Below are 15,367 nucleotides of genomic sequence, written 5' to 3'. Positions count from 1 at the left end.
TTCGATTCTATATAACTTGATGTTTTCACTGGAAGATTTTAAAATGTGAGCAAATCTGATTCAAATTCAAATCTGATTTGAATCTTATAACTTGCAATATTTTATCCACAAAATTTGATTAACCAACCGTGTTTTATATGAACAGCGGATAACTTAGCTTTTAAATCACACAATTGTAAGCTAATTATGATCTTTGTTAACAGGGAACTCTGTTTAAATATTTGGAAAAGAAGGCATTGGAGTTTTGAATTACTCGACTTCTGAGTTTTAGAGGATCTATCTGATTAGCAAGTCTAAAGGATTTGTGTAGCTAGCTTGTCAGCTATCATTGGATAGATCACAGAGGTGATAAGCTACCGCGTGCTTTCTTCAGAATGCTCTCGTTTACTTCATTTCAGCAGCGGTTGGTTTAAGGTTGCTTGCTTGCTGGTGACTGTGTTAATTATGAAAATGGAGCTGGAGGTTTCCTTTACATCAGACTTCAAAAAGACAGGAATGAAAGTAATAATTTCAGTTTTTTACTGCAGTCAGTATAAATATAGTTAAGCAGCATTGTTTGGGTTTCTTGGCCAAGTTGTATTTTATCAAGCAGCATCTTTTTTCTCCTGATTGTCTAGTGAGCACAATTCAACAAGAGCGAGCAAATAGTAACTTGATTACCTAGGTGAAAATCTTCATTATAAAGCCTGGTACCCTTTTCAGAATGAGCCATCATCATTACCAGGCTAAGGCATTACACTGTACACAGTAGTAACCTAAATGTAGTGAATGTTAGAACGCGGCTTGGAGAGGATATCAATCTTGATGCCATCCAAAAACAGCTACCCTCAATGGCTGACTTTTGTTTACTCTTGGCTGAGTCATTATTTCACCTTGGGGCAAAGTGAAATTGGCAAGGAGAGCGACTGCACCGCAAAGTGTGCCTCCTGTTGGCTTACATTAAGGTTTAGAAAGCAGCTGTGGAGATGTCCAGGTGGTTTCACCATCTGGACTAAAATGAGACCAGATGGAGAAGTGAGAGAAAAGAAGCAAAAATCCTGAGTAAGATTTGAAAAACAAAGCAATTATCTTAATATTTGAAAATGCCTAAAAGGACATACTGTTTTATTGTAATTTGTTGGGTGTGTGTGTGTCGATGTGCGTGCTTGGACTCCCTTTTTGGATTGTGTAATAGGTGACGTTGATCACATCGCAATTCTTTGTCAGTTTCATTGTGTGCAGCCATGCTACTGAGAGATGCCTAACCAGGTTGCAAGTCAGTGAAATGGGTTGTCCAACAAGCTTCCATGTTTCCCTACACACAAACTGAGCTGATTCAAGGTGAGCTTTCTTGGTCTGGTTAATTCAGTTTCTGTGCAGCATTTCATGACCTCAACTACAAACTTAAATGACTAGTTGAAGATTGAAATGAAACATTAAAGTTTTATTGACATTGGAAAATATTTTGTAATAATGCAAGTCATTTATCCAATGATAAGATTTTCTTATGCACGCCCCCGTGGCATATTTCCCAGTGGTCAAAGTGGCCCTGCCATTGGCCGATGGTGGTGTCTTCTGGTCCCGCTAATGTCTACAGGGCTTTGTATGCCCCAAACACTCTGCCGCCAAGGAACACATTGTGGGGAGTCACCATTGATGGGATCGGAAGTTTCTGCTGGCGGTACTGGCTGGAAAATTTTGGCCATCATCTTCTTTTTAAAAGGCAAAAGGCGTTTTTTTTTTAATGCTCAGTGTGGCACTAAACTGTTTTTCCCAGCAAGAAACCTTAGCAAAACAGGTCAATAGGAAAATCTTCCAGCTTGCAAGAAGATGGCCCAGAGTGTTGGAGGCAGATCATTAATGGAGTTCCTTAAAGCTACACTTGGACCCCAGGTCTGGGTGACAGTCCCATGCTCAGAATTATGAGCCATGGCAGAATCAGAGTTTTCAGTGGTGATGGCAGAAGAACTAGAATGCTGAGGAAGAACTATTATTTCCAGGTATACAGTCTATTGGGAAAGGGAATTTAATAACACATGAGGCCTCATGTATTGTTTCCTGTTATCATATTGCTCATTGAAATTGAAAATGTGAGACTCTTGGGAACAACTAAAGTGGAAACCGCAAGACATGGAGAAATGAGCAGAGGATCTGGTCTTGGGTTGATCGCTGCTATGTTGACTTTCTCTTATATATATATATAGGGCGGCACGGTAGCACAGTGGTTAGCACTGTTGCTTCACAGCTCCAGGGACCTGGGTTCAATTCTTGGGTCACTCTGTGGAGTTTGCACATTCTCCTCGTGTCTGCGTGGGTTTCCTCCGGGTGCTCCAGTTTCCTCCCACAGTCCAAAGATGTGTGGGTTAGGTTGATTGGCCAGGCTAAAATTGCCCCTTAGTCCTGAGATGCGTAGATTAGAGGGATCAGTGGGTAAATATGTTGGGATATGGGGTAGGGCCTGGGTGGGATTGTGGTCGGTGCAGACTCGATGGGCCAAATGGCCTCTTTCTGCACTGTAGGCTTTCTTTGATTCTATAATCGTGGCGCCACATTTGCACCAGGCAATGACTATCTAAAATAAGTGGTTCAACATCAGCTATTGGCCACCAGTAGGTCATCATTACTGTATCCTTTATCATCAGCCTGATAAGGTCACCTTTGGCAAGGATTTTAACTGGACTGACCCCATTGACATTGGCTATAAAATTAGGGCAGAACCTGAGAACACTGTATTTCACCTCCCTTTTACCACTTAGCCTCTATAAAGCCGAGTCACGAATGTAATGCGCTACTCCACACTTAGCTTGAAAAGGTGCCATCAAAGAAGCCTGAAACTGTCCAGGATGAAGTAGTCCAGCCTATAAAAACCCCTGCTGCAGAACTCAATAGTCACCCCCTTCACCGTTGGTGCAGAGTGAATGAAGTACTAACTATGTACAGCATATTTCAGCAACTTGTCAATGTTATTTCACAGCTCTGCTTGCCCTGAGACCTCATAAAAAGGGCAAAAGCAGCAATGTCAAAATGACATTTTTCACCTTCAAAGTTGCATATCATTCTTTTGAACTTGTATCACTGTTTATTGTTGCTGGATCAGTATCCTAGAATTTTCTACCTAATACCATCATGGGAGCTGTGCATATTTAATATTCACCCAAACCTGTTCTCAGTTTGCAGGACCTTGGTTTAATACCTGGCATCTCATTTGAAAAACAGCAGTTTCAGGATTGAAGCTCTGTTTTAATATGGCATTGCAAATGCCAGCTGCTTGGAATGATTGAAAGAGAAGGCCTACCACTGATGGCAACTCTGGATTGCTGTTAAATGCAGGCCTGCCAACGGCACCTACATCCTGATCACAAATTTTAAAAAATACAAAGGAGGAAGGACTCGCCTTTGAAATCTGACCTGATCTATGCCAGCGAATTGTTCTCAGTTGGGGTGGCAGTGGAGAAACTTGCTAGGTCTCGACGCTTATGCTTTGGGAATTTTTGGTCTTGAGTGTCTTGAACTGGCATTCAGTGAGCACTGGTGGTTCATGTGTATGCTATTGGTTAAGGACAGAATAATGCTACTTACTGATTCATTATTTAAGCTGAAGTGTAGAATAGCAATTGAGGGCCGGTGGAATTATGACTTTGCAAAATGTCTTTACTTTCGAACAAAAGAGTGAATAGGTACACCTCTCGAGCGGCCTAGTTCATTTGGGGGGGTGTCTGTCTTCTCCTTCTCCTTCTCCACACTTGTCTTTGCATTGCATGTTCATACTAAAATCTAATGAGCTGGAAGTTCCAATATGATTGTCTGTTGTTTAATAGATTATGCTAAGTGAACATGTAAGTCTGCAAATGTTTTTAGATTGGGAACAACACCTGAATATCTTGCTTTCTCAACAGGAGCTGAGTGTTTTAGCTCAGCATACTGAGATTATGTTATTTAAAGTACAATCTTCCAACTCGCCCAGTACTTTGGTTTTTGGTCAAAATGGGGAAATAATTTTGATTCTACCTTGCTTTTGACTGGAAATCTCATACCAAATGCTGTTTGATATCATGGCTGATTTCACTGTATCCTTGGTAATCGAGTCAAAAATTATTTTTGTCAAAAGGCTAGGAGATCAAGAAGAAAAAAGAAACACACTTGTTGTTGATTTGAGCCATTAAAACAATGACAAGAGGTCCAGTTTTTCTAGGTAAAGTCACCATAGTTCCAGATGACCATCAACACTGACTGGTGGTGATTTAACCTGAGGATCACCACACCTCTGGCGAGGGGCAAGGTTGAGAAGGTGGGGCCTTCATGAATGACCTCAGCCGGTGGGGGAATTGAACCCCGCGCTGTTGGCGTCACTTTTCATCACTGAGTCAGCTCTCCCCCTCAAAGCAGAGAGCAGCCTATGGTCACCTGGGACTAGGGCAACTTTACTTTAACTATTTTTCTTGTTCATTTTATTATTTTTTTCTAAAAGCAACTTTGCCATAACATTCTCCTCGAACATCACATTTTTGAGAGTCAGCAAGGATTTCAGTTAGATTCCCAACTCTCTAAATAGTGCTATGAGGTGTTTTGTGGCCATCTAAACTGGTCTTTAAACCAAGATCCTCTAAACTAATGTCTCATTTGAAAGAAAGTATCTTCAACAATGAAGCATCTCTTCTGTATTGTGCTGGAGTACTAGCCTAGGTTACATTTGCCTAGGCTTCAAGAACTCATTTTTATTGTGGTGTGGAGCCTAGTGCTCAAGTTATATTCCAGTACCTCATTCGGGTAGTTTATTCAATTACGAGCTCAGATGGCATTGGTAGGCTATTTGGTTACAGGAGCATCACAAGCAAACTTGGTTCTGTCAATATATGTTTTTGATTTAATTTATTATTGTCACGTGTATTAGTATACAGTGAAAGTATTGTTTCTTGTGCACTATACAGACAAAGCATGCCATTCATAGGAAAGGAGAAGGTGCAAAATGTAGTGTTACAGTCATAGTTAGGATTTAGAGAAACATCAACTTAATATGAGGTAGGTCCATTCAAAAATCTGATAGTAACAGGGAAGAAGCTGTTCTTGAGTCGGTTGGTACGTGATCTCAGACTTTTGTATCTTTTTCCCAACGGAAGAAAGTGGAAGCCAGTATGGTCCAGGGTGCGTGGAGTCCTTGATTATGCTGGCTGCTTTCCCGAGGCAGTGGATGAGAGGCTGGTTTGCATGATGGACTGGGCTACGTTCACAGCCCTTTGTAGTTTCTTGCGGTCTTGGACAGAACAGGAGCCATACCAAGCTGTGATACAAATGGAAAGAATATGTATATGTTCAGCAGATTTACCGATCAGCAGTAATTAGTGATGGGGGTTCTGGACAATTTTTTCTTTTCTAACCCAGGGCTGAAATACTAACTGGCACCATCCTGACTGCCTGTTTAGTATTCACTGGATAAACACATTGGACTGTTGGCAGAATCCTATAGTGAATCATTTAGTTCCTAAGTCATTGATTAAAGTTGTACAGCTAGGAGCACTTTGAATTGCCAGTGCTAGTTATGATAATTACAACATCTGTTTCATAAAACAACAACATTGTCTGAATTTTTTTTTAAAATTCTTGTTAATTGAGATTTGCAGCTCAGTCAATATATGCTTCATGCTTTTTAGCTTGGTTAGAAAAGAATTGCAATGGTACCATCATCGGTCAGTATAATTTTTTTCATCTTGGGCGGCACGGTAGCACAGTGGTTAGCACTGCTGCTTCACAGCTCCAGGGACCTGGGTTCGATTCCCGGCTTGGGTCACTGTCTGTGTGGAGTTTGCACATTCTCCTCGTGTCTGCGTGGGTTTCCTCCGGGTGCTCCGGTTTCCTCCCACAGTCCAAAGATGTGCGGGTTAGGTTGATTGGCCATGCTAAAAAATTGCCCCTTAGCGTCCTGGGATGCGTAGATTAGAGGGATTAAGGGGTAAAATATGTAGGGATATGGCGGTAGGGCTTGGGTGGGATTGTGGTCGGTGCAGACCCGATGGGCCGAATGACCTCTTTCTGTACTGTAGGGTTTCTATGATTTCTCTCAAGTGGGGGCCTCCAATGGAAAATACTGAGAATACAAACTCGCGCACAAACCATTGTTAGGACACTGAAGGCTAAGGGGCTATTGTCATATTTCAGTTTAGTAGAATGCGCTGAAAAATGGCCACGCCCAAGATGCATTTAACAAGCAAATATTCTGCTTAAATAAACCAAGAACTGTTGCAGGGACACAAAACCAAAACATTGTGGATACTGGGGCCTGAATTTTACCGCCACAGGAATCGGAGTGGGCGAGAGGCGGACAATGGGAAGGTCTATTGACCTTGGGTGGGATTTTAGAGTTTCGGGGCGGGCAAGGCTATAAAATCCCACCCTGGAAGTCTGAAGTACAAACAGAAAATGCTGGAAACGTTTAGAATGTCAGGTGAGAGAAGGAGAAACCGAGTTACCGTTTCAGATCTGTAACTTGAATCAGAAGTGGGAAAAATTGGAAATGCAACAGGTTCTAAGCAAGTGAAAACGTGGGGGTGGGGAGGAAGAAAATGTATGCGATAGGATGGAAAACAGGAGCGGTCCATTAACAAAACGATTGATGGTTCAAGGCCGAAGGGGGATGATAAGAAGCCAAATAAAGAATCAAAAAGGTATCTAGAGGTGGTGTGAATGGCAGAATAGTGAACAGCTGTCCTCAAAAAAAAGAGGGGAGAAAATCAAAACCACAGAAAAAGGAAACAAAATGGAAGCATAGGCTACAGGCTGAAACTGTTGAACTCAGAGGGTGAAAGGTGCCCAAGTTAAAACACGAGGGTGATGTTGAGCTTCATTGGAACAGTGCAGGAAGTTGAAGAATTAAAATGACAGGCAGCTTGTAGGCTGAACAGAAGTGCTCTCCAAAGTGGTCATCCAATCTGCATTTGTTTCCTGATGAACAAGGGACTGCTACTGTACATTGGTGGTGGAATGAGTGAATGTTGTGGATGGGGTGCCAATGAAGCAAGCCGCTTTGTCTTAGATTTTTTTGAAAATCTTGAGTATTGTTGAAGTTGCACTCAAACAGGCAAGTGGAGCATTTTCCATCACACTCCTGACTTGTGCGTTGTAATTGGTGGATAGGCTTTGGGGAGTCAGTAGGTGAAGTTCTTGTAGCCACAGTATTTACATGGCTAATCGAGTTGAGGTTCTGGTCAATGGTAACCCCCAGGATGTTGATCCACAGTAGTTCTTTCCAGAGGCCAATCAAAAAACACTTCATTGATCCTGCAAAGATCTCTAATTTCTTCCTAAATTCTTATGGGATGGGAGTGTCACTGGCTGAGCCAACACTTATTGCCAATCCCTGAAGGCAGTTAAGAGTCAACCACATTGCTGGGATCTGGAGTCACATGTAGGCCAGACCAGGTAAGGATGGCAGATTTCTTTCCCCAAAGGACATTAGTGAATCAGATGGGTTTTTATGACAATGATTTCATGGCCATCATTAGACTTTTAATTCCAGATTTTTATTGAATTCAAATTTCACCATCTACCATGTTAGGGTTCAAACCCAGATCCCCAGAGAACAAAGAACAAAGAACAGTACAGCACAGGAAACAGGCCCTTCGGCCCTCCAAGCCTGTGCCGCTCCTTGGTCCAACTAGACCAATCGTTTGTATCCCTCCATTCCCAGGCTGCTCATGTGACTATCCAGGTAAGTCTTAAACGATGTCAGCGTGCCTGCCTCCACCACCCTACTTGGCAGCGCATTCCAGGCCCCCACCACCCTCTGTGTAAAAAACGTCCCTCTGATGTCTGAGTTATACTTCGCCCCTCTCAGCTTGAGCCCGTGACCCCTCGTGATCGTCACCTCCGACCTGGGAAAAAGCTTCCCACTGTTCACCCTATCTATACCCTTTATAATCTTGTACACCTCTATTAGATCTCCCCTCATTCTCCGTCTTTCCAAGGAGAACAACCCCAGTCTACCCAATCTCTCCTCATAGCTAAGACCCTCCATACCAGGCAACATCCTGGTAAACCTTCTCTGCACTCTCTCCAATGCCTCCACGTCCTTCTGGTAGTGCGGCGACCAGAACTGGACGCAGTACTCCAAATGTGGCCTAACCAGCGTTCTATACAGCTGCATCATCAGACTCCAGCTTTTCTACTCTAGACCCCGTCCTATAAAGGCAAGCATACCATATGCCTTCTTCACCACCTTCTCCACCTGTGTTGCCACCTTCAAGGATTTGTGGACTTGCACACCTAGGTCCCTCTGTGTTTCTATATTCCTGATGACTCTGCCATTTATTGTATAACTCCTCCCTACATTATTTCTTCCAAAATGCATCACTTCGCATTTATCCGGATTAAACTCCATCTGCCACCTCTCCGCCCAATTTTCCAGCCTATCTATATCCTGCTGTATTGCCCAACAATGCTCTTCGCTATCCGCAATTCCAGCCATCTTCGTGTCATCCGCAAACTTGCTGATTACACCAGTTACACCTTCCAAATCATTTATATATATCACAAATAGCAGAGGTCCCAGTACAGAGCCCTGCGGAACACCACTGGTCACAGACCTCCAGCCGGAAAAAGACCCTTCGACCACTACCCTCTGTCTCCTATGGCCAAGCCAGTTCTCCACCCATCTAGCCACTTCTCCTTGTATCCCATGAGCCTTAACCTTCTTAACCAACCTGCCATGTGGGACTTTGTCAAATGCCTTACTGAAATCCATATAGACGACATCCATGGCCCTTCCTTCATCAACTGTTTTTGTCACTTCCTCAAAAAACTCCACCAAATTTGTAAGGCACGACCTCCCTCTTACAAAACCATGCTGTCTGTCACTAATGAGATCGTTCCGTTCTAAATACATAGAGTCCTTTGATGGAAAAGATTTAATGGACATTTTAAATCAAGTGAAAGCTCTTTATAGATGGGTTAAATTGTATTTTGGTAAGTGATGTAATTTTGGCATGATGCAAGGTGATCAGCAAATACAATAAAGCGTGCAAAACCCTGAAAGCTGGCATTAGGGCAAAGTTGGGTCAAGTGCAGGATGCAGCTGCAAAGCTAGGAGCAACAACATCTTGAGGAAGGAAACTGTAAAGTACTGGGTGAAACCTGTGGATTTACTATGGGTATTGTAGTAATTCACCACAGGTATATTGTGAAAGACTGTTCCTGATGATGGGCAAATGAGGAACAAGGAGACCAAGACAGCCAATGAGGAAAAGCCAACAGGAGAAGGTGAACTGTGTGATGTTAGACCATGGGATTCTTTCAAGTTCTTCACCCAACCATCAGTTGCATCAATAATTACCTTCCTCCATCACAAGTAGTGATGTTCACTGATTGCATAGTGTTCAGTACCATTTGCAATACCTCAGATGATGAAGCAGTCTGTGCCTGCATGCAACAAGATGAGGACAACATTCAGGCTTGGGCTGATGAGTGGCAAGTAACCATACAAGTGTCAGGCAATGACCATTTCCACAACAGACAATCTAACCATCTTTAGTTGGCATTACCATTGCTGAATCCTCCACTATCATGATCCTTGAGGGGGTTACTTTCGACCAGCCACAACTACTCTGGCTACAAGAGCAGATAGGAGCTGGAAATTTGCGATGAGTAACTCCCCTCCTGAATTCCCAAAGCCTATCCACCATTTACAAGTCAGGAGTTTGATGGAATACTCTCTCTTGCCTGGATGAGTGCAGCCCCAACAACGTTCAAGAAGCTCAGTGCTTTCCAAGACAAAGTGGTCTGTTTAATCGGCACCCTATCCACCATCTTAAAATATTTGCTCCCTCTGCTATTGACACATGTGGCAGCAGTGTACACCATCAGTAAGATGCACTGCAGCAACTCACCAGCATTTTCCAAATCCACAACCTCTGCCACCTACAAGGACAGCAGGTACATGGGAACACCATCACCTGCAAATTCCCTTCTAAACCACTTACCATACTGACTTGGAACTATATCTCAGTTCCTTCACTGTCGCTAGGTCAAAATCTTGGAACTCCTTCACTGACAGCATGGCGGGTGTACCTACACCACATGGACAGCAGCGGTTCAAGTACGTGGCTCTCTGCCAAATTCTCGAGGGCAATTAAGGATGACCAATAAATGCTGACCTAGCCGGTGATGCCCTCAACTGGTGAGCAAATATCTATGTATATAAAAAGCTGCTGTTGCAAAATCACAAGCAAAGATACTGAGCTGCACGGGACCATGCAGATGTCATCATGGGGCCAGGTAGTCATGTGATCAAAGCTCCCTGGAATGCCTTTGAACCAGAGTTGTCAATTCTGTCAAGGGACAGAAAATTAACCCATGCAGATATACAGAGTGTGGAGAATTGGCTTGTGTATCTCCCCACTGTCTCGATATGGTGTGTGGCATAATATGAACGTTTATTGAACCTGGGCCCCAAGCTCTGGAATTATCTCTCCACCTCTCTAATTGGCTTTCCTCCTTTTAAGATGCTCCTGTTTGACTAAGCTTTTGGTCATTTGTCCTCCTGTTTCCTGATGTGGTTTGGTGTGTTTTATAATGCTCCTGTGAAGCACCTTGAGACATTTTATAGTGTTAAAAGTGTCATATAAGTTGTTGCTGTTGCCCAGTGCTCAAACTACATGGAGGAACTTGCTGTGTTTATTCCTTCCCATCTTCCCATCTCCTATCCGTTTCTTTGAACTCTGATTTTGCATCCATGTAAATCATTGCAAAACTTTCACTGTGGAATCATAGCTTCTGCCACCACCATTCCCAGACATTTTGCCCTGCTGGCTTTACTAATTTGCTGGGCAGTAATGTCTACTTTATTAATTGCAGTGCAAGTCTTTAACACCAATGTGTTTTACACCTTGCACACACCAGCTGCACTTGAGATAATCTACGAAGTGTAAAATGTGTGGGGACCATGTAACACCATTGATTCTGTTTCTTAATTAGATGGAATACAGAAATTTGAATTCCTTTTTTAGTAGTGGGAAGTGCGAATGTCATTGGGGGGCTAATGAACTATGTTAATGGGGATGAGTAAATTGGTGTCAGGTGGAGTGGCAACATTATGTAAAGGTACCAGGTGGTGGTCACCTGCTATTTAATACTTAAGCTGCTAGTTAACACCTTGCTTTGTCATTTGCGAGGTAAAATGTCAGATCCAACAGCTGGGCCCAAGTGGCAGTTATGAGTAAAAGCATGGGGATTTAGAGACTAAGCATAAATAATGATTTGCATCTTCTAGTTATAAAGTCACTGACCAGTAGAAATCATTCCCCCCTCCCCTCTGTTTACTGCAGAATGAACACCGACAAGATCATCTGTTGACTATCACAATGGAAGGAACCCCAATTTCTCTAGTGGCTCATAAGTAAATCCCATCATCTTTGGTACCATCTTAGTAAATATCCACGGCCTTGATATTTCCTAAATGGGGAGGACCAACACCATTGCTTCTAGTCCCTGCTGCAAACCCCATTCTCTAGCTACCGGCTTCACTTGTCTCCCTGCCAGTAAATTGAAATTGTCAGTCTGTTCACACTTATTTAACCCTGAACTTGTGTCCTATTTAGGCCACTGAACAACTGTCTATTTCCACCTCTGTAACATCACTTGACTTCACCCCTGTCTCTACTTGGTTGCCGCTGAAACACTCATTGGTGCTTTTGTTACCTCCAGAGTTGACCATTCCTGGCAGGCTTCCCACAATCCAGCGTAGGTAAACTTAAGGTCATCCAAAACTCTGCTGCCCTTTAACTAGCACCAAGTCCCAGCCTGTTGGCTCCTGGTCAAGATATGTTTTAATTTTAAAATTTCCACTATATTTTCAAATTTCTCCATGGTCTCGACCCTCCCTGCCTCTTTAATTTCCTACCACCCTCTGAGATGTTTGCACTCTTCAAATTGGTCTCTGATTTTAAGTGCTCCACCGTTAGTGGCTATGCCTAAATTCATAGACCGCACAAAAGTTTTTTGTCGGTCTTCACGGTAGAGGACACACACATCTTACTGAAAATTGACGGTCGTGGGACTGTAGGGGGTGAGGTCCTTAAAACGGTTACTATTATTAAAGAGGTAGTTCTTGGTAAGCTAATGGGACTAAAGGTAGACAAGTCCCTGGGTCCGGATGGAATGCATCCCAGGGAACTGAAAGAAATGGCAGAAGTAATAGCAGATGCGTTGGTTGTAATTTATCAAAATTCGCTGGACTCTGGGGAAGTGCCGGCTGATTGGAAAACAGCAAATGTGACGCCACTGTTTAAAAAAGGAGGTAGACAAAAGACGGGTAACTACAGGCCGGTTAGCTTAACGTCCGTAGTTGGGAAATTGCTGGAATCCATCATTAAAGAAGAAATAGCAGGACACCTGGAAAAAAAAATGGTTCAATCAAGCGGACGCAGCATGGATTCATGAAGGGAAAGTCGTGTTTGACGAATTTACTGGATTTTTATGAAGATGTAATGAGTGCAGTTGACCGAGGTGGATGTGGTGTTTTTGGATTTCCAGAAGGCGTTCGATAAGGTGCCTCACAAAAGGTTGCTGCAGAAGATTAAGGTACACGGAGTTGGGGGTAAAGTGTTAGCGTGGATTGAGGATTGGCTATCTAACAGGAAGCAGAGAGTTGGAATAAATGGGTGCTTTTCTGGTTGGCAGTTGGTGACTAGTGGCAGGGATCAGTGCTGGGGTCTCAACTGTTTACCATATACATAGACGATCTGGAGGGGGGGACCGAGTGTAGGGTAACAAAGTTTGCGGATGACACAAAGATGAGTGGGAACGCGAATTGCGTGGAGGATGCGGAAAGTCTGCAGAGAGATTTGGATAGGCAAAGTGAGTGGGCGAGGATCTGGCAGATGGAGTATAACATTGACTAGTGTGAGGTTATCCACTTTGGAAGGAATAATAGTAAAATGGACTATTATTTAAATGGTGAAAAATTACAACCTGCTACTGTGCAGAGGGACCTGGGGGTCTTTGTGCATGAATCGCAAAAACTCAGTTTGCAGGTGCAGCAGGTGATCAAGAAGGCAAATGGAATGTTGGCCTTTATCGCGAAGGGGATGGTGTATAAAAAGCAGGGAGGTCTTGCTGCAATTGTACAAGGTACTGGTGAGGCCACAACTAGATTACTGTGTGCAATTTTGGTCCCCTTATTTGCGGAAGGATATATTGGCCTTGGAGGGAGTACAGAGAAGGTTCACCAGGTTGATACCGGAGATGAGGGGGTTAGCTTATGAGGAGAGATTGAGTAGATTGGGCTTGTACTCGTTGGAGTTTAGAAGGCTGAGGGGAGATCTTATAGAGACATATAAGATAATGAAGGGGCTCGACAGGGTAGAGGCAGAGACATTCTTTCCACTCAGAAAGGAAACAAGAACTAGAGGACACAGCCTCAAAATAAGGGGGGGTCAGTTTAGAACAGAGTTGAGGAGGAACTTCTTCTCTGAGGGTAGTGAATCTCTGGAATTCTCTGCCCATTGAAGTAGTGGAGGCTACCTTGTTAAATATGTTTAAGTCGCAGGTAGATAGATTTCTGATCAATAAGGGAATTAAGGGCTATGGGGAGCGGGCGGGTAAGTGGAACTAAACCACTATCAGATCAGCCATGATCTTATTGAATGGCGGGGCAGGCTCGAGGGGCTAGATGGCCTACTCCTGCTCCTATTTCTTATGTTCTTATGTTCTCTGGATTTTTCTCTCTACAATTTTCCAACTCACTACCTGACTTTCCTCCTTTAAAACACTTCTTAAAGTTTACTTTGATCATCTGACTTAATATCTTGTTACATGGCTCGGTATTATACTTTGTTTTACAATGCTCCTGTGAAGTGTTTTAGGGCAGCTTATTACATTAAAGAGGTTGTATAAATATTTGTTGTAGATCTGTTTTTGAGATTACTTTGTCGGTGAAAATATCTTCATAGACCGTCAGCTCTATTTACTTTTTATATCATTAATGCTATGATTTCTGGCTATTCTGTTCCTTAGCAGCTCTTTTTACATTTGCTCTATATATGCAACATAAAATTGTTACAGCACAGAAGGACACTATTCAGCCTTTCTTGCCCATGATGACTTTCTGCTAGAGCAACCCGCTTGATTGCACTACTCTGCAATATTTTTCTCTCCAGATATTTGTTGTGGAATTGTTTAATTTCATGATCCATATGTTTTAGGAGTACATGTTTAAAGTGTGGATTGAAATTGTTAAAAGCTCTTGGTGAGAGGTTGGTAAACAGACCTAATGCAATTACAATTCAAAGGGTAGCCTGTGTTTATTTAATAAGTAAGAAGTTTAACAACACCAGGTTAAAGTCCAACAGGTTTATTTGGTAGCAAAAGCCACAAGCTTTCGGAGCCTTAAGCTCCTTCTTCCGGTGAGTGGGAATTCTGTTCACAAACAGGGCATATAAAGACACAAACTCAGTTTACATGAATAATGGTTGGAATGCGAGTACTTGCAGCTAATCAAGTCTTTAAGGTACAAACAATGTGAGTGGAGGGAGCATTAAGACAGGTTAAAGAGATGTGTATTGTCTCCAGACAGGACAGCCAGTGAAATTCTGCAAGTCCAGGCAAGCTGTGGGGATTACAGATAGTGTGACATGAACCCAATATCCAGGTTGAGGCTGTCCTCGTGTGCGGCACGTGGCTTCAGTTTCTGCTCAGTGACTCTGCGCTGTCGTGTGTCGTGAAGGCTGCCTTGGAGAACGCTTACCCGAAGATCAGAGGCCGAATGCCCGTGACCGCTGAAGTGCTCCCCAACAGGAAGAGAACACTCCTGCCTGGTGATTGTTGAGCAGGGTTCATTCATCCGTTGTCGCAGCGTCTTCATGGTTTCCCCAATGTACCATGCCTTGGGACATCCTTTCCTGCAGCGTATCAGATAGACAATGTTGGCCGAGTTGCAAGAGTATGTACCGTGTACCTGGTGGATGGTGTTCTCACGTGAGATGATGGCACGTCTTGCAGAGGTTGCTGTGGCAGGGTTGTGTGGTGTGGTGGTCACTGTTCTCCTGAAGGCTGGGTAGCTTGCTGCGGACAATGGTCTGTTTGAGGTTGTGCGGTTGTTTGAAGGCAAGAAGTGGGGGTGTGGGGATGGCCTTGGCGAGATGTTTGTCTTCATCAATGACATGTTGAAGGCTCCGGAGAAGATGCCGTAGCTTCTCCGCTCCGGGGAAGTACTGAACGACGAAGGGTACTCTGTCCACCGTGTCCCATGTTTGTCTTCTGAGGAGGTCGGTGCGGTTTTTCGCTGTGGCGCGTCAGAACTGTCGATCGATGAGTCGAGCGCCATATCCTGTTCTTATGAGGGCATCTTTCAGCGTCTGGAGGTGTCTGTTGCGATCCGCTTCATCCGAGCAGATCCTGTGTA

At 43.5% G+C, this 15,367-nt stretch overlaps 1 protein-coding gene across 1 annotated transcript in view; it reads left to right on the top strand.

Annotated features, from left to right (window-relative positions):
* The window catches only part of ncoa2 (nuclear receptor coactivator 2), a 266,392-nt gene that overhangs the window by 94,529 nt on the left and 156,496 nt on the right, over nucleotides 1-15,367 (top strand). The gene's annotated exons all lie outside the window — the stretch shown is intronic.

The sequence above is a fragment of the Mustelus asterias genome, chromosome 7 (assembly GCF_964213995.1).
Source record: "Mustelus asterias chromosome 7, sMusAst1.hap1.1, whole genome shotgun sequence".
In the NCBI taxonomy this organism is placed as follows: domain Eukaryota; kingdom Metazoa; phylum Chordata; class Chondrichthyes; order Carcharhiniformes; family Triakidae; genus Mustelus; species Mustelus asterias.
The sequence above is the reverse complement of the archived record's forward strand: the minus strand, read 5'-3'. Positions and strand labels throughout refer to the sequence as shown.